We start from the raw sequence: 26,886 nt of genomic DNA, 5'->3' as shown, positions 1-26,886 counted from the left end.
AGGCAATATTAGGTGCTGATTCGAAAAGTGATACTGGGCTAGAGGAAGCATTGAGTGGGAAGTGGAAGCTATGAATGAAGCAATGCTCCTTGCTTCTTGCTGTGAAGTTAAGAGACTGCAACAGGTGGTGTGTGGGAGGAGAGCATGGCTACACAGCAGTCCAGGATGTCTCCTCTCTCTGGAAGGCTGAAAGACAATGGGCCCAGGGAGGAAGATGAAAGGGGATCGCAGAGGCAGAAAGATAAATTGTGGAATTTGCTCAAATCTCACTGATGCAATTAAATCGAAGAGTGACACATATTGGGTGGCACGGTGGCGCAGAAATTGAGTTGCTGCCATACAGCGCCAGAGACTCAGTTTCGATTCTTACCACGTGAGTTGTCTGTGCAGAGTTTGTACACTCTCCCCGTGACTGGGTGGGTTTTCTCCGGGTGCTCTGGTTTCCTCCCACACTCCAAAGATATGTGGGTTTGTATGTTAATTAGTTTCTTAAAATTATTCCAAGTGTGTATGATAGAACTAGTACGAATGGATGATCACTGGTCGGCATGGACTCGGTGGACCGAAGGGCCTGTTTCCACGCTGTAAACTAAACTAAACTAAACCAAACAAAACTAAACTAAAGGTAACTGAAGTGTTAATGAGGCAACCAACTCCACCACTGCGCCATTGTGCCGCCTGTTAACAGTCCCCCCTGCCCCCGCCCCTTCTCTTCCTGCTGAATCATGGCTCCATATGTTATAGTTGCATCTGCCACTTTATCTATGTGTCCGACATGCATGAATGAGCCTCATCCATGAGAAAGGACAGCAAATCCACTAGAAAAGGCAATGCAAGCTGAGCTCAGTTTTATCGCCACTGCTTCCAGCAGGGGTCATTGGATGATGATCAGATGCATTAGGCAACAATTTGGCCAAATTCACCCTCTAATTGCACCTTCCCTTCTCTCTAGCTGAGGTGGCTTAATTAAAGTCTTTGAAACGTCTTTGTAAATAATGAATCAACTACTTCCACAAAATAAAGACCGTGAATGTTAATGTAAATGGGAAGAAAAGGCACAAAGTCCTGGAGTAACTCAGGCAGCCAGCAACTTTGGAGAACATAGATGGATGATGTAGATAGGGGCGCCGCATGAAGGCTGCCTCTGCCTACAGTCTGTCCATTTTTTCCATCTCTTTTTATTTTTTAGTTTGTTTAAAAGTATGTTGAGGAGGTTACTTTAGCTTTTCTATGTGGGGGAGGGGGATAGGGTAAGGGGGAAACTGTCTCCCAGTCCCCTCCTGGCGATGAAGCGACTATTCTCCGAGTCGCGTCCTCGCCCCCCTCCTTGCGGCCTACCAACTGGAATGGCGCGGCCTTTCCTGCCGGGGACCGGACCAGAGTTCCAGCAGCGGCAGCGCAGCGCTGGATACATCGCGGAGCGGGCGATGCCTCACCTGGGATCGCCGTTTGAAGCTCCGAAATGCTGGGCCTGCTGCAACAACATCGCGGGGCTGTGGTTTGAAGAGCTTCCAGCGCGGGCGGCGCTGACTTCAACATCGCGGTGCCCTGGGGCCCTTTGCCGAGGGCCGCCAGCGTGGGTCTCCGCTCGGCGCGGCCTGTGGACTTCAGGAGCCACAGACTCCAGTAGGAAGTGGCCGATTCGGAGGTCCAAGCCGCTGAGGTTGTTCTCCCGTTCTGACGTCGGAGTAATATCATCCCGGCGAGAGGGCCTGAGCATCAGGCCACCCGTAGCGGCGACTGCGGAGGGCTTGGGAGGCCCGACCACGGGTGTACATCAAAGAACACCAAAGAGGAGGATGACTGAACTTTGGGCCTTCCCTCACAGTAGGAAACTTTGATTCTGCTGTGCAGGGGATGTTTATGTTAAAATACTATCGTGTTTTTTTATTTTTATTTGTATTGCTGTATGGTGACCCCAAATTTCACTGTACCAATTGGTGCATGTGACAATAAATGTCTCTTGAATCTCATGAATCTTGGATCGGGACCCTTCCTCATACGTGTATATAACATGAGACAAAACTCGTGTGTGCATTTATTTTGAGTATTAGTGCATGAAGAGTCCTCATACTTAAGGATAGTCCTTAACACATAATACAGAGAGGGTTAAAAGATTAAAGTTACTTGCTAGTTTATGTTATAGGAGCAGAATTAGGCCATTCAGCCCATTAAGTCTACTTCAATCATGGCTGATCTATCTTTCCCTCTCAACTCCATTCCCCCTGCTTCACCCCATAACCATTGACACCCTTCCTAATCAAGAAACTGTCAATCTCTGCCTCCACAGCCATCTGTAGAGATGAATTCCACAGATTCACCACACTCTGATTAAAGAAATGCCCCCTCATCTCCTTCCTAAAGGTACATCTTTTTATTTTGAGGATGTGACCTCTGGTCCTAGGCTCTCCCAATAGCGGAAACATCCTCTCCACATCCACTCTAACCAGGCCTTTCACTATTGGGGAAGGTTCAATGAGGTCCCCCCTCATCAATAGACAATAGACAATAGACAATAGGTGCAGGAGTAGGCTGTGCAAAGTACTTATGATACAGAGTCATTATATATCATAACCAGTAGTTTAATTTGTATACATACAGAGACCATCAAGATGAGTACTGCAGGCATTGAATCGTAAGTTAAACTAAAACAGACCATGGCAGCCCACCTGCACGAGGTGGCAGTGGTGTGGGAAACCTGACATGGATTATGGATCAGGTCAGCAGCAGCAGAACCAGACACGGATTAAATCAGCAATTCTGTTTGATCTACATCCCCCTTCTTGGGCTTTTCCCCAAAGGGCAAACATAAAGCATGCAGGAGTAATCCATATTACTAAAAGTAAGATCTTGACCACTTCCTGTTTTACTGTTTCATGATTTAAAAAAAAACGCTACCACTTACGGCTGTGATTTTTGGCCATCTTACTCAGAGTCCCCCGCCGTTGCGCAGGACAAGAGGATTTTTCCATTGATGAAAAATAAAAGAGTTATTAATGTTTAAAAAATGTTGACGTTCTCTCTCCTGAGGGAGGGACTATAAATCCCGGAAGTGCAGTGCCTCACTCAGTCTCTGCAAGATGGAGGAAGCGAGAGGGTCTCTGAGCTTTGAATAACACTGAACACATGTCAATTCAACTGTGAGTTCCCATAATGTGGTTAGAAAATGAAAATGTGGTTGCTTTGAAATGGTACACTGCAAATGGTTGTTGGTGGTGGTAACTGCTTTGAAGTGCTGCACTGCAAATGGATGTTGGTGGTGGTAACTGCTTTGAAGTGCCGCACTGCAAATGGTTGTTGATGGTGGTAACTGCTTTGAAGTGCTGCACGGCAAATGGTTGTTGGTGGTGGTAACTGCTTTGAAATGCTGCACTGCAAATGGTTGTTGGTGGTTGTAACTGCTTTCAAATGCTGCACTGCAAATGGTTGTTGGTGGTGGTAACTTGACAACTTCCTGTTTGCACTGTATATTGATTTTAGATAAAACGCTACCACTTACGGTTGTGATTTCTGGCCATCTTACTCAGTCCCCCTCCGCTCATCAGGTGCAGAGGATTCTTCCCATCAATGAAAAATAAAAGTGTTATTAGTATTTAAAAAATGTTGAGAATCTCTCTCCTGTCATTCATGAAGACCACGCCTCTTCTGGTGGGAGGGGGTGGGATTATAAAACCCAGAAGTGTGGGTGTGGCTCAGTCTCTGCAAGATGGGGGAGGGAGAGGTCACGACTGTCTGAGCTGTGAATCAACTGAACACACTGAATTTCTACTGAACTGTGAGTGTGGTGTTTATGTGGTGTTTTGTGTGGCTTTATCGTGGTTTTACGGTGGTTTCACCCTGCTTGAAATGGTATGAAACTGCATTTGAATGTGGTGGCCTTGCACCCTGCTTGAAATGGTATGAAACTGCAGTTCAATTTGGTTGTCTTGTACCCTGCATGAAATGGTATGAAACTGCACTTGAATTTGGTGGCCTTGCACCCTGCTTGAAATGGTATGAAACTGCAGTTCAATTTGGTTGTCTTGTACCCTGCTTGAAGTGGTATGAAACTGCACTTGAATTTGGTGGCCTTGCACTCTGCTTGAAATGGCATTAAACAGCACTAGCATTTGGTGGCCTTGCACCCTGCTTGAAGAGGCATGAAACTGCACTTGAGTTTGGTGGGCCTGCACCCTGCTAGAAGTGGTAGGAAGCTGCTCTTGAGTTTGGCGGCCCTGCTCCCTGTTTGAAGTGGTAGGAAGCTGCTCTTGAGTTTGGCGGCCCTGCTCCCTGTTTGAAGTGGTAGGAAACTGCACTTGAGTTTGGTGACCTTGCACCCTACTTGAAGTGGTATGAAACTGCACTTGAATTCAGTGACCTTGCACCCTGCTTGAAGTGATAGGAAACTGCACCTGAATTTGGTGGCCTTGCACCCTGCTTGAAGTGGTATGAAACTGCAATTGAATTTGGTGGCCTTGCACCCTGCTTGAAGTGGTAAGACACTGTACTTGAATTTGGTAACCTTGCACCCTGCTTGAAATGGAATTTCAAGGAATAGCCGTGAGTCAACTGCTCGCCCACCAGCCATGAGTGAGCTGCCAGCATATCAGGCTTGAGTGACTGAGCTGTCACCCCAAGAATCCATTTGGCCCACAATGTCCATACTAGCCTTCTGGAAATCAGTCCCTTCAGCCCACAATACAATACAATACAATACAATTTATTTGTTGTCATTTGAACCCAGAGTTTCAAACTAAATTTGGTTTCTGCAGTCATACAAACAAGAAGAACCAAGACACAAAACAATTTACACGAACATCCATCACAGTGAATCTCCTCCTCACTGTGATGGAAGGCAAAGTCTTATCTCTCCCCTGCACTCCTCGTTCTCCTCCCGATGTCAGAGTCAAAGCCCCCGGCAGGCGATGGTAAATAATCCCGCGGCCATTAAAGCCGCGCCGGGCAATGCAAGGCCCTGCTCCGGGTCTTGGTGTTAGAGCCCCCGGCGTGCGCTAACAAGTCCCGCAGCCATTAAAGCCGCGCCGGGCGATGATGTAAGGCCCCGCTCCAGGTCATCCTCAACCCCGCAACTCGGGCGGGAGAAGTCGCTGTTGCGGAAGCCCCGAAAAGCTGTCTCCCAGCAGGGACCCGCGGGCTCCCGGTGTTACTGTCTACCAGACCTGCGGTAAGCCTCCGAATCTCCTGGGTCGGGCCGCAGCAGCGCGCCACCACCGCTCCTCCCGCTCCGAACTCGGCCAGCTCCATGATGGTGGGTAAGTCCGCAGCTCCGCGACTGGAGCCCCAGGTCGTTCCAGTTGGAGGCCGCTCCACGGTGCTCGGCCCCAACGACAACGGAGACCAGACAGAGAAAAGGTCGGGTTCTCCGTGCAGGGGAAATTTTTTAAAAGTTTCCCCACCCCACCCCCCCACCCCCCGCCCCCCACACACATACCCAGTTTAAAAAAAAATAAAAACTACACACAAAAACGAGACAAAAAAAAAAGACAGACGGACTGCAGAGGCCGCTGCGACGTGAGTCGCGCCGCCCACCCGTTACCCATACTAGCACTCCAGAAAGCCCCCCCACCCCCCCCCCACTGGCCACCAATATTGGAATTGGGGGAGAGGTGGAATATTGCGTTGGGGGACCAGCCCTCCCGTGTGAACATGGGACCCAACGGGTCCCACTTAGTCTAGTATGTATATAAAGCTGTCCAGTTCGTAAGCTTCATCGCCTGCGAGTAGAAGGAGCATACTTGCACGGACCACTGCAGAAGTTGCAGCAATGAACAAATCATACTGTCGCTCAAAGCTACGCCACCGCTGTCCAATTCTGCTATCGAAAACAAGTGGGTCAGGTTTTCTGAAACCTTCAGCCATGTCTGAGACTATGAAAAGCCTTGTAAATAACAGCCAAAGTCCAACCGAAATCCCACCTTCGACACCATGTGCAAAGTACATGATACAGAGTCATTATATATCATAATGAGTACTTTAATTTGTATACATACAGAGACCATCGAGATGAGTACTGCAGGCTCCGAATAGTAAGTTAAAAACTAAAACACAACATGGCTGCCCGCATGCACGAGGTGGCGGTGGTGTGGGAAACCTGACATGGATTATGGATCGTGTCATCAGCAGCAAAACCAGACGGAATAAATCAGCAATACTGTTTGATCTACATAGCCCATTCGGCCCTTCGAGCCAGCACCGCCATTCAATGTGATCATGGCTGATCATCCTCAATCAGTACCCCGTTCCTGCCTTCTCCCCATATCCCCTGAGTCCGCTATCTTTAAGAGCCCTATCTAGCTCTCTCTTGAAAGTATCCAGAGAACCGGCCTCCACCGCCCTCTGATGCAAAGAATTCGCCAGACACAACTCTTTGTGTGAAAAAGTGTTTCCTCATCTCCGTTCTAAATGGCTTACCCCTTATTCTTAAACTGTGGCCCCTGGTTTTGGACTCCCCCAACATCGGGAACATGTTTCCTGCCTCTAGCGTGTCCAAACCCTTAATAATCTTATATGTTTCAATAAGATTACCTCTCATCCTTCTAAATTCCAGAGTATATAAGCCCAGCCGCTCCATTCTCTCAGCATATGACAGTCCCGCCATCCCGGGAATTCATCTTGTGAACCTATGCTACACTCCCTCAATAGCAAGAATGTCCTTCCTCAAATTTGGAGACCAAAACTGCACACGATACTCCAGGAGTGGTCTCACTAGGGCTCTGTACAACTGCAGAAGAACCTCTTTGCTCCTATACTCAACTCCTCTTGCCATTCGCTTTCTTCAGTGTTCATGCTGTACCTGCATGCTTACTTTCATTGACTTATGAACAAGGACCCCCAGATCCCGTTTTACGTCCCCTCTTCCCAACTTGACACCCTTTAGATAATAAGCTTCCTTCCTGGTTTTGCTACCAAAGTGGATAACCTCACATTTATCCACATTAAACTGCATCTGTCATGCATCTGCCCAGTCACCCAACCTGTCCAAGTCACCCTGCATTCTCATAGCATTCTCCTCATAGTTCACACTGACACCCAGCTTTGTGTCATCTGCAAATTTGCGAATGTTACTTGTCATCCTTCTAAACTCCAGTGAGTACAGGCCCAGTGCCATCACACTCATCATGTGTTAACCCAATCATTTCTGGAATCATTCTCGTAAATGTCCTCTGGGAACCTCTCCAACATCAGCCCAAAACTGCTCACAATACTCCAAATATGGTCTGACCAGTGCCTTATAAAGGCTCAGTATACAAAACTATGTGAGGCATGGATAGGGTAGTTGGACAGAACCTTTTACCTCAGGGTTAATGACTGTTGATAAACAACTTGTAAGAAATGTATTTACACAGTGAACGTGGCCTTGATTATGGTAAAATAAGTTATTGCTTGTGTATATTTATATTTTCTGTACTGCTATGCATCTTTGTTATTTCTTTATGCCTTATGATGCCTGGAGCATTAACATTAATTTAGTATGAAATTATCAACATCGAAATTGATACCGCAAATGGTTACATTTTTGCCCTGCATTTTCTTTGAGGGTTTATCTCGAGTACAACTAAAACGGAACTGTAGTGGTTTATCTGCTATTAGTGCTTTCAGTCTTTTTAATTATGGGTTATACAAACAGGGCGACTGTTACATGAGACAGAACCCGTGTGTGCATTTATTTTGAGTATTAGTGCATGAAGTGTCTATATACATCAGGATAGTCTGGAACTCATAATATAGAGAGGGTTCTTAAACGCTTAATGTTATCTGATAGAGGAGTTTCAAAATTATAAGAGGCATAGATAGGGTAGACAGTCAGATTTATTTCCCCAGGATGTAAATATATGAGACCAGAGAGTATAACTTTAAGATGATAGGGGCAAAGTTTAAAGGAGATGAGTGAGGCAGGTTTATTTACTCAGAGTCCCTGCGCCTGGCCCTCTACACATCCCTCTGCAATTGGATCCTCGACTTCCTCATCCACAGACCCGCAGTCTGTCTGAATTGGCGGAAATACTTCATCCTCAGTAACAATCAGTACGGGAGCACCTCAAGGCTGTGTGCTCAGCCCCCTGCTCTACTCACTCTATACTCATGACTGTGTCGCTGACAACACCACTGTTGTTGGACGAATTACAGATGGTGATGAATCATAGAAGTGATGTCGACAGATTGACTAAATGGTGCCAGCACAACAACCTGGCTCTCAACACCAGTAAAACCAAGGAACTGATTGTGGACTTTTGAAGGGGAAGGACGAGGACCCATAACCTTATTTATATCAATGGAAGGATGGTAGAGAGGGTCAAAAACATTAAATTCCTGGGCGTGCATATTTCCGAAGATCTTTCCTGGTCCCAGCATACTGATGCAATCATAAAGAAGGCACATCAGCGCCTCTACTTCCTGAGAAGATGACGGAGAGTCGGTATGTCACGGAGGACTCTCTTGAACTTCTACAGGTGCACAGTAGAGAGAATACTGACTGGTTGCATCGTGGCTTGGTTCATCAACTTGAACGTCCAGGAGCGGAAAAGACTGCAAAAAGTTGTGACCACTGCCCAGTCCATCACCGGCTCTGACCTCCCCACCATCAAGGGGATCTATCGAAGTCGCTGCCTCAAAAAGGCAGCCAACATCATCAAAAACCCACACCATCCTGGCCACACAATCATTTCACCGTTGCCATCGGGAAGAAGGTACAGGAGCCTGAAAACTGTAACGACCAGGTTCAGGAACAGCTTCTTCCCTACAGCCATCAGGCTATTAAACACAACAGCAAATAAGCTCTGAACTATAACAGAATATTATTATTATCGCACTATATTTGTTTATTTATTGAGTATGTGTGAATGTGTATATATACACACTGAACATTTTTTCCTCTCCCACTGGACTGTCCCACTGTACGAGCTCATTCAAGAGCTATCCCGTGTTTTAAAAAAAATCAAATTTGTGGAAGCATGTAGAATGTATGTAGTGGGTACGTCGGAGCTCGGGAAGCCTCTTAGCGGCTCGTAACGCTAACGGCAGGTACTCGGGAAATGTGGTAAGCTCGAGAAGACTCGTGAAGATTTTTGAACGTTGAAAAATGTCCACGAGAGCCCCAAGTTCCTACGAGCGGCCATTACCGTAAATCTCCGAGTTCGAATCAGGGCAAACTCGGGAGAACTCGTACAGTGGGACAGGGCCATAAGAATTTCATTGTCCTATCTGGGACATATGACACTGAAACACTCTTGACTTGACTTGAGATAACATGTGCAGTTATCTTCACTAGAATTTGTAGACGCAACTGTAATTAACCAGAAATTACTTCAATCTATTTCTGGGAAGTTGTAATTAGTGATCATAAATTTAAGATACAGATCCACCACCATTTTTCCAGCAACTAGTGTTCCGGCCCCTGTTTAATCCGGACAAAATCCCCCCCTAGAAGTCCCGCCGAAAATGGGGCGCCTAGGCCGGGTGAGGCGGCTAATCTCAACCTCTTTGATTGGTGGGTCAAAATAGATATTCCAGAAAGGCTATGGAACCGAGGGTGCCGGAAAATCAGTGGTGGACCTAAAGTTCTTAATAAAGTCAACTGTGGAATTCAAGAAAAATGTGATTACCTGTAGAACTGTGGGCCGAGGAGCTTTTTCGTTTAGTTTCGTGACCCAACTCACAGAACTACCTGAATTTTTAACAAGACCAAAACCTGCACATTTTTAAAGAAATATGAGAAAAACCTCAAATTTTCTGAGTAGTAATTGCCCAATCAATGCACGTTTGACATTGAGATCAGATGCAAATTGGCCAATCCCGTGCTTTGTTTTATGGTCGCTAGGCAGCGAGGATATTGGGACCATGGCTGCCTCCTCATTACATCGATAGCAACAATAGCAAGATTTCCAAGGATAAAGGTAATGCTCACCTTGCTGATAATTTTGTTTTTCATTTGATTTATCTTTATAATGTTATAATGTGTACTGGTAAATAAAAATGATAAATAACAAATGTAGAGCTCGGGTTAAGAATAGGGTCATTCTGTCAGTCTGTCAGTCTGTCTGTCTGTCTGTCTGTCTGTCTGTCTGTCTGTCTGTCTGTCTGTCTGTCTGTCGGGCCGTCGGTGGTGAGCATTGGGCCGGGCCTCCTCCGGGAGGTGGGGGTTGGGCCGCCGGGAGATGAGGGTTGGGCTGGGCCTCCGGTTAGTGCTGCGAAGAGTCGGTCGGGCTGTCAGCCGGCCGGCCGGTGTTGCAGCAAGCGGGTGGTCTGATGGAACCAGCGCTATCTGGGTGCTGAAGGCGACCCGGGCGACATGCAAGGCAGTGCTGCCCCCCTCCATCGCCACCACCAGAAGGCCATGCTGGCCGAGGTGGACGAACTGTGGGGCCACGTTACGGAGCCCGCAGCCGGTCCCAAAGCGGCTCCAGCTCCAGCCGTAGGCAGCTTTGGGAGGATGGCGAGTTAGGGTGAGGCATTTTCCTGCCTTAGCCTTCCCCCAGCCTGGCACTGCCCCACCCCCACGTTGCACACCGGCAGTCAGTGGGGTTCAGTAAACGGGGGAACCCAGAAGAACTGCCCTGACCTATTAATTAGGCTAGTTCAGGAGGACCTCTGCGCCAGTCTCATTAAAAAAAACACACACAATTATATTCATTATATTGTTTTTATAGAATACAATTATACATAATTATATATGATTACAGTCATATTCACAAATCATATATATATATATATATATATTATAGTATAATTATATATAGTTTAAATAGACTGCAACACGGAAATAGGCTCCCCATGATGTAATATGGGCATTGGACACTAGATGGTGCTTACTTTCCCGATCTCATTTTCTAATTAGTTTAATTAATTAATGTGCAACTTTTGGCACAGACAAGTTATGACTTCCTTCGCAATTATATTTCATCTAAATCTGTGCAAAATTTCATGCAATTCCAAGACGTGGTACACGAAAATGGATTTCTAGACACATTTTTGATGCTCGGCCCACAGCCTACTGGGAGTAAATCTTTTGCAGTAGCCACTACTGTAGACAGCAGTTGAGGTAAAGAGCATTGAGGCATATAAAGAAAAGTTAGATATGAACAAGAGGTCGGAAAAAATCAAGGGCAATCAGATATTGCTGAAACAAAAGTTCTTCCTGCAAAACTTTGAATAACATTGGCATCTTAAAGAATTAGGTCATTTTTTCCATTATAAATTTATCAGCAGTGTTGAAGTGACTTAGTGGGTCAGGCAGCTTCTCTAGAAGACAGCGATGGGTGACGTCTTGGGTCGGGACACTTCTTCAGACTCTATACTTGAACTATGGCTTGCAGGAAGAACTTAGCATGCTTTGAAAAATATGGTTAAGAAACATCTTTGATATTCATTCTGCAAGGCCCTTTCGCTCAGTAAATTACAAGTTGTTTGATTTCCTCCACTCTCTCATTCCCGAGATATCAAATGCAACTGGTTTTCCTCATTCACTTCTTAAAATCTGTGATTTTTAAAAGAATTGAGACTTGGGGTAAATGAGCCAGGATCATATTGAACGACAGGTTTAATCTATTATTGTCACATGTACTGAGATACAGCTTTTGTTTGCATGCTATCTAGTCAAAGAAAAGACTATAAATGTTTACAATCAAGCCGTCCAGTGTACAGATACATGATAAAGGGCATAACGTTTGGTGTAAGGTAAAGTCCATTTAAAGATAGCTCAGACTTTACTGGACTTTACTGTTGTATTTTGTTGAGTTCCCAATCACCTTGTCCTTCTTGCAAAGACCATCACTGTTGTAGCATTATCCACGGATTTCCTTGCTCCATTGCCAGTCTTCTGATGACTCTGGTGGTGGGTTTATGGGACAAGCTGCCAGAGGAGATAGTTGAGGCATGTACTATAACAGCATTTAAAAAATATTTGGACAGGTACATATTTAGGAGAGGTTTAGAAGGATATGGGCCAAATGCAGGCAGGTGGGATTAGCGTAGATGGGGCATCATGGTCAGCATGGACAAGTTGGGCTGAAGGGCCAGTTTCCATCCTGTATGACTCTATGACCGTGGCAGAATAATGGCGCTGCGGTAGAGTTGCTGCCTTATGGCGCCAGAGACCCTGGTTCGATCCTGACTATGGGTTGCTGTCTGTACGGAGTTCGCACGTTCTCCCTGAGGTTGTGGGGTTTCTCCGGGTGCTCCAGTTTCCTCCCACACTCCAAATATGTAAAGGTTTGTAGGCTAATTGGCTTCTGCAAAGTGTCCCTAGTGTGTAGGATAGAGCTAGTGTACGGACTGATCGATGGTCGGCACAGACCCGGTGGGCCGAATAGCCTGTTTCCACGCTGTAGCTCTAAAGTAAAGCATTTAAAAGACTCTTGGACAGGTACATGGATTGGAAAGGTTTAGGGCCAAATGCGGGCAGGTGGGACTAGCAGGCAGGTGAGACATGTTGGTTGGCATGGGCAAGTTGTGTTCAAGGACTTGTTTCCATGCTGCAGGATTCTATCACTCATACAATTAAACAGCTTGTCACAGGGCCTTGCTGCCTTACAGCACTTTCAGCGCTAGAGACCTGGGTTTGATCCCGACTATGGGTGCTGTCTGAACAAGTTTGTACGTTCTCCTCATGACCCTCGTGGGTTTTCTCTGAGAATGTTGGTTTCCTCCCACACTCCAAAGACGTACAGGTTTGTAGGTTAATTGGCTTTGTATATAAAAAAATGCAAATTGTCCTTGGTTTGTGTCGTATAGTGTTAATATGCCGGGATTGCTGGTCGGCGCGGACTGCGTGCGCCGAAGGGCCTGTTTCCACGTTGAATCTCTAAACTAAACTAAACTAAAATTCACAGAGCCTGGCTGAATGATTGACAGAAGACTCAACGTTTGAGGTGAGTATTGTAACACCATTAAGGCTGGCTGTTATAGAGGAGTCTGGATAGTTTTTTTAAATCAAAACAGCAAGCAAGACAAGCTTTAAATCCTCTTCCCTCTTTTTACTTCCCCAAAGCAATTCTGTATGCTAAAGGTCGTTCACAGAAACAGCTATGCACCAGTGATAGCAGCGTTAAGATTTCTTTCTCAAACTGTGAAACATGAGCAAAGAATTAAAAGGCTGCAGTGTACAATGTGATGACATTATGCGAGGATGGTCATTCTTGTAACACTAGCCAACTCAGCAAAATGTATTTTTTGTTGATTATTCATTTATCAGTGATTTTGAAACGTAATGATTTATTCATATTTGGTTATTTGGATATTCAGCAATTTAGAACTAAGTTGAAACTTTGGGAATTAAGACAGGGCAACTACAGTGATGCAGAGACAGTGGCACGGTGGTGCAGTAGTAGAGTTGCTGCCTCACAGCGCCAGAGATCCATGTACGATCCTGATTAGGGGTGCTGTCTGTACAGAGTTTGTACGTTCTCCCTGTGACCGCGTGGGTTTTCTCTGGGTGCGCCCGTTTCCTCCCACACTCCAAAGATGCGCAAGTTTATAGGTTAATTGGCTTCTGTAAATTATCCCTAGTGTGTAGGAAAGAACAGGCAAACGGGTGATCATTGGGTGCTGGGTCCATTATTTATATTAAATGTGGTTGAGAACATAGGTGGCAGAGTTAGTAAGTTTATGTATGACACTAAAATTAGTGGTATAGTGGACAGTCAAGAAGGGTGTCTTGATTTCAAAGGGAACCTGGTCAATTGGGCAAATGGGCCAAAGAAAATAGATAAATGCAAGATGTTGCACTTTGGTTGGGACAAAACAGAGCAGGACTTACAGAGTAAATGGTGAGGCCATGAGGAATGTTGTAGTATAGAGAGACCTAGGGTACAGGTACATAGTTCCATGAACATGGTGACACAGGTAGACTGACTGGTGAAGAAAATACGTAGGAAGGAACTGCAGTTGCTGGTTTACACCAAAGATAGACACTAAATGCTGGAGTAACTCAGCGGGACAGGCAGCATCGCTGGAGGAATGGATTGGGTGACGTTTTATCACCCATTCCTTCTCTCCAGAGATGCTGCCAGTCCTGCTGAGTTACTCCAGCATTTTGTGTCTATCCTCTGGTGAAGAAAATGTTTGACAGAATAGGCTTCATTCATCAGTGTATATGGTACAAGAGTTTGAGTTATGGCATGTTACAGCTGTGCAAGACTTTGCTTAAGCCACATTTGAAGTACAATGTACAGTCCCGATCACCCTGATTTTGGAAAGATGTCATTATATGTCAATAAACCTGAAAGGATGCAGACATGATATATGAGAATTTTAATGGGACGAGTTTTTGAGTTATATGGAGTGCAAGATGTTGAATGATGATATCACAAATGTTACTTGTGATTACTTGACTTCAAGGCACGGTCTAACTTTTCATAAAGTGTTGATAACACTTTTACATGCCTTAATCGTGAAAAGGACGGAGATAAGAAGGAAAGGAGGGAACAGGGGAAAGCCACAACCACAGCCACAGCTTCTGACTCTAGTATCACAGAAGCAATATTGAAAATGAACGATGAATTGGAAAATTAACTGAAAAATGAAATGAAAACAAGATTTTGCAATTTGGAAGAAATGGTGAAAGGAGTTTCGAGGAAGAAGGAATTTCAAGAAAAGCTGACTATGTTACAAGATGAACTTCGTGAACAAAAGGAACAAATTGATAACTTGCGAACCCTGGGCCAGGAGAGAGATTTGAAGATTGAAAAACTGGAACAGAGAATGAATGATAATACTCAAGCATTCCAGCAATATAAGATTAAAAATATGGACCTGGAAAACTGAAGCCGTCAATTGAATTTACGAATTGTTGGTTTGCCAGAAGGTCTAGAAGGAGATAATGTTATAAAATATGCTTCCAAAATGATAAAGGAGACTTTCAACATTTAGCACAATGAAAATCTTCCATTTTTAGATAACGCACACAGGATTGGGAAGAAATCTGGTAATAAACTGAGACACTTGATTGTTCGGTTTCACTTTTTGCAAATGAAGGAGAATATTCTCCAGGCAGCAAAAAAGTTGGGCGTGGTTGAATATGAAGGATGCAAGTTTTGGTTTGTTCCTGATTATAGTTACGAGCTTTTGGAAATAAGAAAGTCTTTTCATAATGTAATGTCTGATCTGTTTAAGAAAAAATTGCGCCCAGCCTTACTTTATCCAGCTAGACTGCGTATACGACTTTTCAATGGTAACATTCGATTTTTTAACAATCCTCAAGACGCTTCCAGCTTTTTGGAGAGTTATGAGGGTGTAGGGGAGTAATTGATAGCTGATTAAGTTGTAATTGGAGATTTACTGATCCTATTTTGACAATATATCGTTTGGTAATGATTAAGAATTTAACTGGACGAGTTGTTTTTCTTTTATATATATTAATTTTGAAGAATTTCTTTGTTAATTTGTGTTCCCTGTCTTTAGACAAATTAAGTGAACGCAGTTCTTGTTTTTCATATTTTGACCTTGGATAATAATATGCAGCTCTTGCTCTTCAGTTTCATTACCAACATTTATTTTTTTTTTCTCTCTCTTTAACGACAACAAAGAACGTGTTATGGCTATTGAGTGGCAAATATGCTCTTTTCTACGTCGGTGCTGTTGCTAGGAGAGATGGGGGTAGGGAAGGGATTAGGTTTTGGGCTTTACATAGGTGGGGGGGGGGGGGGGGGGAGGGGTCTCTTGGTTCTTATTTAGTGTTTTCATTTGTGCATACCTGATTCCAAGTTTAGTGCTAAACAATGGTGATTTAATGCTACTTTGCTTCAAGACTTAAACTTTATTAATTTTATTAAAGATCAGATTGCTTTTTACTTCTTGACAAACTCTACTGGTGTAGTCTGGGATGCTTTTAAGGCATATATTCGTGGACAAATTATTTCATACTCCGCGGGATTAAAAAAACAAACTCAAAAAGAAATACGTACATTGGCTGACGAGACTAAAGAAATTGATAAAAAAATATTCTAAAGCTCCTAGTTTAGAGCTCTATAAGAATAGAGTTGAACCTTAATTGAGATATGATTTGTTATTAGTATCATCGATTGAGAACCAGCTACTTAAAACCAAAAGTCAATTTTATATACATGGCGAAAAATCTGGTAAATTACTCGCTAATCAGTTGAAAGCGGTGTCGGCCAAGCGTCAGATTACTAAAGTGAGTAAACGGGACGGTACACTAACTGTAGACCATGACGAAATTAATAAATCCTTTCATGAATTTTATACCTCCCTATACCAATCAGAATTTCCTACTGATTCCAATATAATGCATGAGTTTTTAAAGAAACTAAACTTGCCAAATTTACCACATAATGAGTCTCTGTTGTTAGATGAACCCATCACGGAAGAAGAAACACAGAAAGCAATCCTTTCAATTAATTCTGGTAAAGCTCCCGGTTTAGATGGGTTTACAGTATAATTTTTAAAGCATTTCTCAAGTATATTGTCTCCCTGGCTATGCAAGGTTTTTAAAGAAGCCTTTTTATAACCATATAACAATTACAGCACGGAAACAGGCCATCTCGGCCCTACAAGTCCATGCCGAACAACTTTTTTCCCTTAGTCCCACCTGCCTGCACTCATACCATAACCCTCCATTCCCTTCTCATCCATATGCATATCCAATTTATTTTTAAATGATACCAACGAACCTTCCTCCACCACTTCCACTGTAAGCTCATTCCACACCACTACCACTCTCTGAGTAAAGAAGTTCCCCCTCATGTTACCCCTAAACTTCTGTCCCTTAATTCTGAAGTCATGTCCTCTTGTTTGAATCTTCCCTATTCTCAAAGGGAAAAGCTGATCCACATCAACTCTGTCTATCCCTCTCATCATTTTAAAGACCTCTATCAAGTCCCCCCTTAACCTTCTGCGCTCCAGAGAATAAAGACCTAACTTATTCAACCTTTCTCTGTAACTTAGTTGTTGAAACCCAGGCAACATTCTAGTAAATCTCCTCTGTACTCTCTCTATTTTGTTGACATCCTTCCTATAATTGGGCGACCAAAATTGTACACCATACTCCAGATTTGGTCTCACCAATGCCTTGTACAATTTTAACATTACATCCCAGCTTCTATACTCAATGCTCTGATTTAAGGCTAGCATACCAAAAGCTTTCTTTACCGCCCTATCTATATGAGATTCCACCTTCAAGGAACTATGCACGGTTATTCTCAGATCCCTCTGTTCAACTGTATTCTTCAATTCCCTACCAATTACCATGTACGTCCTATTTTGATTTGTCCTGACAGGTGTAGCACCTCACATTTATCAGCACCATGTGCCATCTTTCAGCCCATTCTTCCAAATGGCCTAAATCACTCTGTAGACTTTGGAAATCCTCTTCATTATCCACAACACCCCCTATCTTGGTATCATCTGCATACTTACTAATCCAATTTACCACACCTTCATCCAGATCATTGATGTACATGACAAACAACAAAGGACCCAACACCGATCCCTGAGGCACCCCACTAGTCACCTGCCTCCAACCCGACAAACAACCATCCACCATTACCCTCTGGCTTCTCCCATTCAGCCACTGTTGAATCCATCTTGCTACTCCTGCATTTATACCCAACAGTTGAACCTTCTTAACCAACCTTCCATCAGGAACCTTGTCAAAGGCCTTACTAAAGTCCATATAGACAACATCCACTGCTTTACCCTCGTCAATTTCCCTAGTAACCTCTTCAAAAAATTCATGAAGATTAGTCAAACATGACCTTCCAGGCACAAATCCATGCTGACTGTTCCTAATCAGACCCTGTTTATCCAGATGCTTATATATATTATCTCTAAGTATCTTTTCCATTAATTTGCCCACCACTGAAGTCAAACTAACAGGCCTATAATTGCTAGGTTTACTCTTAGAATCCTTTTTAAACAATGGAACAACATGCGCAGTACGCCAATCCTCTGGGACTATTCCCGTTTCTAATGACATTTGAAATATTTCTGTCATAGCCCCGGCTATTTCTACACTAACTTCCCTCAATGTCCTAGGGAATATCCTGTCAGGACCTGGAGACTTATCCACTTTTATATTTTTCAAAAGTGTCAGTACTTCTTTTACTTTGAAACTCATAGTATCCATAGCTACTCTACTAGTTTCCCTTATCTCACATAATTCAATATCGTTCTCCTTGGTGAATACCGAAGAAAAGAAATTGTTCAATATCTCCCCCATCTCCTTTGGCTCTGCAGATAGCTGTCCACTCTGTCTCTCCAATGGACCAATTTTATCCCTCGGTATCCTTTTGCTATTAATATAGCTGTAGAAACCCTTTGGATTTACTTTCACCTTACTTGCCAAAGCAACCTCATGTCTTCTTTTAGCTTTTCTAATTTCTTTCTTAAGATTCTTTTTACATTCCTTATACTCCTCAAGCACCTCATTTACTTCATGCTGCCTATAATTATTGTAGATCTCCCTCTTTTTCCGAACAAGATGTCCAATTTCCCTTGAAAACCAGGGCTCTTTCCAATTTTTACTGTTTCCTTTCAACCGAACAGGAACATAAAGATTCTGTACTCTTAAAATTTCCCCTTTAAATGTCCTCCATTTCTCTTCTACATCCTACCCATAAAACAAAATGTCCCAGTTCACTCCTTTTAAATCATTTCGCATCTCATCAAAATTAGCCTTTCTCCAATCAAAAATCTCAACCCTAGGTCCAGTTCTGACCCTCTCCATAATTATATTGAAACTAATGGTATTGTGATCACTGGACCCGAAGTGCTCCCCAACGCATACCTCCGCCACCTGTCCCGTCTCATTTCCTAACAGGAGGTCCAACACTGCCCCTCCTCTAGTAGGTACCTCTATGTATTGCTGCAAAAAACTATCCTGCACACATTTTACAAACTCCAAACCATCCAGCCCATTTACCGAATGTGTTTCCCAGTCTATGTGTGGAAAGTGAAATCTCCCACAATCACTACTTTGTGCTTACTACTAATATCTGCTATCTCCTTACATATTTGCTCTTCCAATTCTCGATCCCCATTTGGCAGTCTATAATACACCCCTATACAGTGGCTTGCAAAAGTATTCATACCCCTTGAACTTTTCCACATTTTGTCACGTTACAACCACAAACGTAAATGTATTTTATTGGGATTTTATGTGATAGACCAACACAAAGTGGTGCATAATTGTGAAGTGGAAGGAAAATGATACATGGCTTTCAAATTTTTTTACAAATAAAAAACTGAAAAGTGTGGCGTGCAAAAGTATTCAGCCCCCCTGAGTCAATACTTTGTCGAACCACCTTTTCACTGCAATTACAGCTGCAAGTCTTTTGGGGTATGCCTCTACCAGCTTTGCACATCTAGAGACTGAAATTTTTGCCCATTCTTCTTTGCAAAATAGCTCAAGCTCAGTCAGATTGAATGGAGAGCGTCTGTGAACAGCAATTTTCAAGTCTTGCCAGAGATTCTCAATTGGATTTAGGTCTGGACTTTGACTGGGCCATTCTAACACATGAATATGCTTTGATCTAAACCATTCCATTGTAGCTCTGGTTGTATGTTTAGGGCCGTTGCCCTGCTGGAAGGTGAACCTCCGCCCCAGTCTCGTCTTTTGCACTCTAACAGGTTTTCTTCCAAGATTGCCCTGTATTTGGCTCCATCCATCTTCCCATCAACTCTGATCAGCTTCCCTGTCCCTGCTGAAGAAAAGCATCCCCACAGCATGATGCTGCCACCACCATGTTTCACAGTGGGGATGGTGTGTCCAGGGTGATGTGCAGTGTTAGTTTTCCGCCACACATAGCGTTTTGCATTTAGGCCAAAAACTTCAATTTTGGTCTCATCTGACCAGAGCACCTTCCTCCACATGTTTGCTGTGTCCCCCACATGGCTTGTGGCAAACTGCAAACGGGACTTCTTATGGCTTTTTTTCAACAATGGCTTTCTTCTTGCCACTCTTCCATAAAGGCCTGATTTGTGGAGTGCACGACTAATAGTTGTCCTGTGGACAGATTCTCCCACCTGAGCTGTGGATCTCTGCAGCTCCTCCAGAGTTACCATGGGCCTCTTGGCTGCTTCTCTGATCAATGCTCTCCTTGCCCGGCCTGTCAGTTTAGGTGGACGGCCATGTCTTGGTAGGTTTGCAGTTGTGCCATACTCTTTCCATTTTCGGATGATGGATTGAACAGTGCTCCGTGAGATGTTCAAAGCATGGGATATTTTTTTATAACCTAACCCTGCTTTAAACTTCTCCACAACTTTATCCCTGACCTGTCTGGTGTGTTCCTTGGGCTTCATGATGCTGTTTGTTCACTAATGCTCTCTAACAAACCTCTGAGGCCTTCACAGAACAGTTGTATTTATACTGAGATTAGATTACACACAAGTGGACTCTATTTACTAATTAGGTGACTTCTGAAAGCAATTGGTTGCACTGGATTTTATTTAGGGGTATCAGAGTAAAGGGGGCTGAATACTTTTGCACGCCACACTTTTCAGTTTTTTATTTGTAAAAAAATTTGAAAACCATGTATAATTTTCCTTCCACTTCATAATTATGTGCCACTTTGTGTTGGTCTATCACATAAAATCCCAATAAAATACATTTACGTTTGTGGTTGTAACGTGACAAAATGTGGAAAAGTTCAAGGGGTATGAATACATTTGCAAGCCACTGTAAGTGTTGCTACCCCTTTCCCACTTCTCAGTTCCACCCAAATAGCCTCCCTAGATGAGCCCTCCAATCTATCCTGCCAAAGCACTGCTGTAATATCTTCCCTGACTAGTAATGCAACACCTCCACCTCTTGCCCCTCCAATTCTATCACACCTGAAGCAACGAAATCCTGGAATATTTAGTTTCCAATCACAGCCCTCCTGCAACCATGTTTCACTGATCGCCACAACATCATACTTCCAGGTGTCTATCCAGACTCTAAGCTCATCCACCTTTCTTACAATGCTCCTAGCATTAAAATATGCACATTTAAGAAACCCCCCGCCTCTTATTCTCTGTTTATTTCCTTTTTTTTCTTTCTCCTCTTGTGCCCGAGTGCGTCCCTTTTCTGCTTCCTGCCTCCCATTCTGTCTACTAGCTTTCTCTATTTAAGTCCCTCGCCCCAACCATTCTAGTTTAAAGTCTCCCCAGTAGCCTTTGCAAATTTCCCCGCCAGGATATTGGTCCCCCTCGGGTTCAAGTGCAACCCATCCTTTCTGTACAGGTCCCACCTTCCCCAAAAGAAGTCCCAATGATCCAGAAACTTGAATCCCTGCCCTCTGCACCAGTCTTTCAGCCACGCATTTATCCTCCACCTCGCTCCATTCCTACTCTCACTGTCGCGTGGCACAGGCAGTAATCCTGAGATTGTTACCTTTTTCGTCCTTTTCCTTAACTCTCCTCCCAACTCCCTAAATCCTCCCTTCAGGACCTCTTCCCTTTTTTTACCTATGTCATTGGTACTTATATGTGCCACGACCTCAGGCTCCTCTCCCTCTGATTTAATCTAATTTAATGAATAGATTACCACAATCCTTCTATGAAGCATCTATTTCTTTAATTCTTGAAAAAGATAAAGACCCTATTAAAGTGACATCATATAGACCTATATCACTGTTAAATGTAGATTCCAAAATTCTTTCAAAAATATTAGCTATGAGATTGGAAAATATTTTACCGCAAATTATCTCTGAAGATCAGACAGGTTTTATTAAAAATCGTTATTCATACTTTAACGTTAGATTAATGAATATTGTATATACAGCGTCAAATAAAACCCCAGAATGTGTCATTTCACTTGATGCCGAGAAGACGTTTGATAGAGTAGCATGGGAATACTTATTCAATACACTTGAAAAATTTAAGATTGGTCCAAAATGTATTTCTTGGATCAAGCTGATATATCATATACCTCAGGCTTCTGTACTTACTAATAATCAGAGATCTCCTTTTTTCAGGCTCTTTCAAGGTCCTAGACAGGGCTGTCCTTTAAGTCCTTTACTATTTGATATTGCTTTGGAGCCTTTAGCTATTAGGGAATCCCCTAATATTTTTGGTATTGTCCGCTGGAATAAGACACATAAGCTATCTCTTTATGCAGATGATCTGTTATTATTCATTTCTAACCCTGAGAAATCTATTCCGGCAATAGTAGCATTACTTAATCAATTTAGTAGTTTTTCTGGTTATAAACTAAATCTTAGTAAGAGTGAGCTTTTTCCATCAAATAATTTAGTTTCGAATTATGGACAGTTTCCACTTAGATTGACTACCGAAAGTTTTACTTATTTAGGTATTAAGATCACCAAGAAAAACAAGGATTTATTTAAAGCTAATTTTATGCCTTTAATTGACCATATTAAACAACAGTTTACCAAATGGGCACCAATGTCCTTATCTTTAATCGGCCGAATCAATGCTATTAAAATGTTCATTTTGCCTAAATTTCTGTATTTATTTCAGACGATACCAATTTTTATCGCCAAATCTTTCTTTGATATTATTGATTCCAAAATTTCTTCATATATATACTCTACCCTTTTTTCCGCTACCACATCAAACCGAAATTTGGGAAAAAATGTTACATTTGAACCCTTATCAGAAAGGATTAATAACGACTATTTATGAGTTGATTTTGAAATTACAAATAGATATATTTGATAAAATTAAGAATGGCTGGGAAAGAGAACTCCAAATTTCTCTATCTATAGAGAAATGGGGGAGGATTCTTCAATTAGTCAATACCTCTTCAATGTGTGCAAGACACGCTCTAATACTATTCAAGGTGGTTCACAGAGTTCATATGTCAAAAGATAAGTTAGGTCGTTTTTATGGTCATATAAATCCTACCTGTGACAGATGTAACTTTGAAGTGGCCTCACTGACCCATATGTTTTGGTCCTGCCCACTTTTGGAAAAATATTGGAAATACATTTTTTATACTATTTCTGTAGTTTTAGGTATTGATTTACAACCTCATCCTATTACTGCAATTTTTGGGCTACCAATGTTAGATTCTATTCATTTGTCCCGCTCCGCCCATCGGTTGATTGCTTTTACCACATTCATTGCCAGAAGATCTATTTTATTTAAATAGAAAGACTCCAACCCTCCGACCACACTCCATTGGTACTCTGAAACGATATCATGTTTAAATTTAGAAAAAATCAGGAGTGACATTGTTGAACCCTTGGTTAAATTTGATAAGACTTGGGGAAAATTTATTCAACACTTTCACACAACATAAATTGCTCCCTCTCGAACCGTTATAAAAACTATTTTACCTTTATATGGTGGAACGGACTTGACGACAAACAGACTTAAATTATTGAAATTCTCAGCTCAGATTTTGTTTTGCTTTTTTTTTCCTTTAGTTTAGGGGGGTTTTGTTTCTTCCTTTTTCCCTTTTTCTTTTTTTTTCTTTTTATCTTTGTGGGATTTTTTTCTACATATATAAGTTTTCTTTTAAACATTTAACTATATTTACATAGAGACCGGAAGGTCTATATTCAATGTGTATTTTGACACTGGACTCATATTGAAGTTATACCTGTTATTAATGTAATCCTGATCCCTATGTATCAATATCATTGTTATGTTTATCATTATTCTTTTTGCTTTGTTTTTTTTCGTTTTGTTTTTGTTTTTTGGAAAAGAAACGAATAAAAAGATTATAAAAGATAAAAGGTAGAGGTATATAAAATCATGAGAAGCATAGATAAGGTGAATAACAACAGTATTTTTCCCCTGGAAAGGGGAGTCTAAAGGGCCTGTCCCACTTAGGCTATTTTTTAGGCGACTACAGGCGACTAGGCTGTCGCCACATGGTCACCAGGGTGTCGCCTGTATGGTCTAGAGTAGTCTCCTCAGTCGCCCAAAGAATCGTAGCGCCTTTCTGGTCGTTGCTGGATTTTCAACATGTTCAAAAATTTTCGGCGACAGTGGGTTGATGCCAATGAGCGTAGCTTGACTTCTCCTGACGTAGTTGCTGTCGTAGGTTGTCGCCAGGTGACAAAGGTTGTTACCGGTGCTGACTTCGGTGAATTCCATTGGCGACTACCTACGTCAACCGGCAGCAGGTACCGGCGACTGAATTGTCCTCAGTCTTCAGTTGTCACCGACAGAGTCGTAGCTTGTCATAGCTTGGACGTAGGTTGACCAGTTGTCGTAGGTTGTCATAGGTGTAGTCGTAGGTGGACGTCGACTAGGCGGTAGGTTGTTGCAGCTTGTCGTAGACATTGTCATAGGGGGGTCCAGTCGCCGTTTTTTCGGCGACATTCTACAACTATTGCAGTCACCTAAAAAAACCCCTAAGTGGGACAGGCCCTTAAAATTAGAGGGCTTAGGTTTAAGTTGAGAGACAACATGTTAAAAGGGCCAACTTTATCACAGAGTGGATGGTGCATACATGAAACGAGCTGTCAGAGGAAATGGTAAAGGCAGGTACAATTACGACCTATAAAGGAAACGTAGACAGGTACATTGAGAGAAAAGGTTTGGAGGGATAAGGTCCAGATGCAAGCTAATAGGACTAGTTTGGTTAAACAATTTGGTCACCATGGACAAGTTGGGCTGAAGGGGCTGTTTCCCTGAGGTATTCTATGACTCTAAGTGAATAGACAAGTTGAACTGTAATATATATTTTTTTACAGGCACAAAGTACAATACCCTTGTGGAATAGTCTTTTTGTGGTTACAATCAATTACGTTGCCATTAAAAATGATGCATATCTTGTATCTGTTCCCCATTTTTTTCAGATTAATTTTGCCCTGTTATCTCACTGTCCTTTTAAACAAGGTTGGCAGTGTATTTTTATAACTGTGCCTTACTATCCTTCAGCTTACAAGGAGGAAATGCAAAATGATTACACAAAGGACATTCTTTATAACTGCTCTGCCCATTCCCACACTGATCTTTCTGTCCTGTGCCTCCTCCATTGCCAGAGTGAGGCCACACTCAAACTGGAGGAACAGCACATCATATTCCGCTTGGGTAGCTCACAATCCAATGGTATGAACGCTGACTGTAGGAAGGAACTGCTGATGCTGGATTACACTGAAGGTAGACACAAAGTGCTGGATTAATTCAGCGGGTCAGGCAGCATCTCTGAAGAAATGAATAAGTGACGGTTCCGATGGAAACCCTTCTTCAAACTGACAGTCAGGGGGGAGGGAAACTGGAAGTATGAAATGGTTCAGAACAAATCAGAGCAGGCACTGATGGCCAAGGAAATGCGGAGGCCACAATGGCCCATAGGTCTGAATGTTGAATTCTCTAATTTTAGGTAACTTTTACAAACCCTCCCCCCTCCCCCCTCACCCCCCCCCTCACCTCCCCCCCCCCCCCCCCCCCACACGCCCCCAGTTCCACAGTTCGTAACGATGTTTCCCTCTTGGGATCACACTGTCCCTCGCCAGTATTTGGCCTATCAGGAAATCACTCTGTTGCCAGCCCAGATATGTCCTTGTCTCATCTTGCTTCCAGCTCCCCCTCTCCCCCAACTACAATCAGCCTGAAGAAGGGTCCTCTGAACCAAAACTAAAATGCCATACGTTTTTGTTTAATTTCTTGTTTAAAAATATAGATGGGTCAAAATCACATATCCCTCTAGCATCCTTTTGTAAAGATCCATCGTGGAAACAGACCCTTTGGCCCACTGGGTCCGCACCGACCATCAATCACCCATACGCACTTTCTCTCCTACACACTAGGGGCAATTTACAGAAGCCAATTAGCCTGCGTACCCGCAAACTACTTTGGGATATGAGAAGGATCCAGAATACCAGGAGGAAACCCATGCGGTCACAGGGAGGACGTGCAAACTCCGTGCAGACAGCACCGTGGTTTGGATTGAACCCGGATCTCTGGCGCTGTGGGGCAGCTGCTCTCCCAGCAGCGCCACTGAGTGCCACTTTTCATATGAACAATATTGCTGTAAGTGTTTGCATGCGTAGAGCAAGTAACACTGCAGAATTATAACCTCAGTTTGTGTTTACTACTAAAAATAAAACCTCAGTCGATTTCTTCTTCCTATCTTGAGGATTCCACAATTAATCATTCATTTCTGCGGTGCAAAATGAGTATATAAATCTGTACATGTAATGCAGTGCTTCAGCTGTGTAGCATCTGTTGTCATGTTGGTCCTCACTACTCTCAGCTGCTCCTGGCATCTGTGAAACAACATTGGATTAATCTTCATAAGGAGACCAGCGATTAAGTGAAGGATTTCCCAGGAAAACAAGGGCCATTAACTTCAATACTTCATTGCCAATTTAATTCAATAGCTCAGCTACTCAAACCAGACAAATCTCAGATATGCGCTGAGTTTATATGATTCCAATCAGTATGGAATTCCACTGTCTCAATTTATATGTTGGGAAAATTGGACACCAAGAAGAAACGAAGCATAGAACATCGAATAGTACAGCACAGGAACAGGCCCTTCGGCCCATGATGTCTGCGCCAAACATGATGCCAACCCTTATTTGCCTGCAATTAATCTATATCCCTCCATTCCGAGCATATCCATATGCCGTCCTAAAGTCTCTTCATCGTCACTATTGTATCTGCCTTCTCATTTACTTTCCAGGCACTTACTACCCTCAATGACGATGAGGAGGAATTTCTTCAATCAGAGGGTGGTGAATCTATGGAATTCATTGCCACGGACAGCTGTGGAGGCCAAGTCATTGGGTATTTTTAAAGCGGAGATTGATAGGTTCTTAATTAGTAAGGGCGTTGAAGGTTATGGGGAGAAGGCTGGAGAACGGGAATGAGGGGGAAAAATAGATCAGCCATGAATGAATGGTGGAGTAGACTTGATTGGCTGAATGGCCTAATTCTGCCCCTAGGTCTCGTGATCTTAAGATCTTCAAGTTAAAAACGTGTCCTGTGAAAATACTTATGCTTAAATTCTGGAAAAAGATAGTAGTTCCC

The 26,886-nt window shown here is 43.0% G+C and overlaps 1 protein-coding gene and 1 long non-coding RNA gene across 7 annotated transcripts in view; both read right to left on the bottom strand.

Moving 5' to 3' along the window:
• sgcg (sarcoglycan gamma) overlaps positions 1–26,886 on the bottom strand; it is a 329,148-nt gene that overhangs the window by 101,954 nt on the left and 200,308 nt on the right. The window lies entirely within an intron of this gene.
• Positions 1,686–10,290, bottom strand: LOC116974379. The gene is made up of 3 exons (XR_004412350.1): positions 10,280–10,290; positions 9,218–9,224; positions 1,686–1,835 (listed from the first exon to the last, which is right to left on the bottom strand). It is a non-coding gene; the product is annotated as an uncharacterized LOC116974379 (long non-coding RNA).

Source organism: Amblyraja radiata, chromosome 6 (assembly GCF_010909765.2).
Source record: "Amblyraja radiata isolate CabotCenter1 chromosome 6, sAmbRad1.1.pri, whole genome shotgun sequence".
NCBI lineage: Eukaryota > Metazoa > Chordata > Chondrichthyes > Rajiformes > Rajidae > Amblyraja > Amblyraja radiata.
This window is presented reverse-complemented; position numbering and strand designations above follow the sequence as displayed.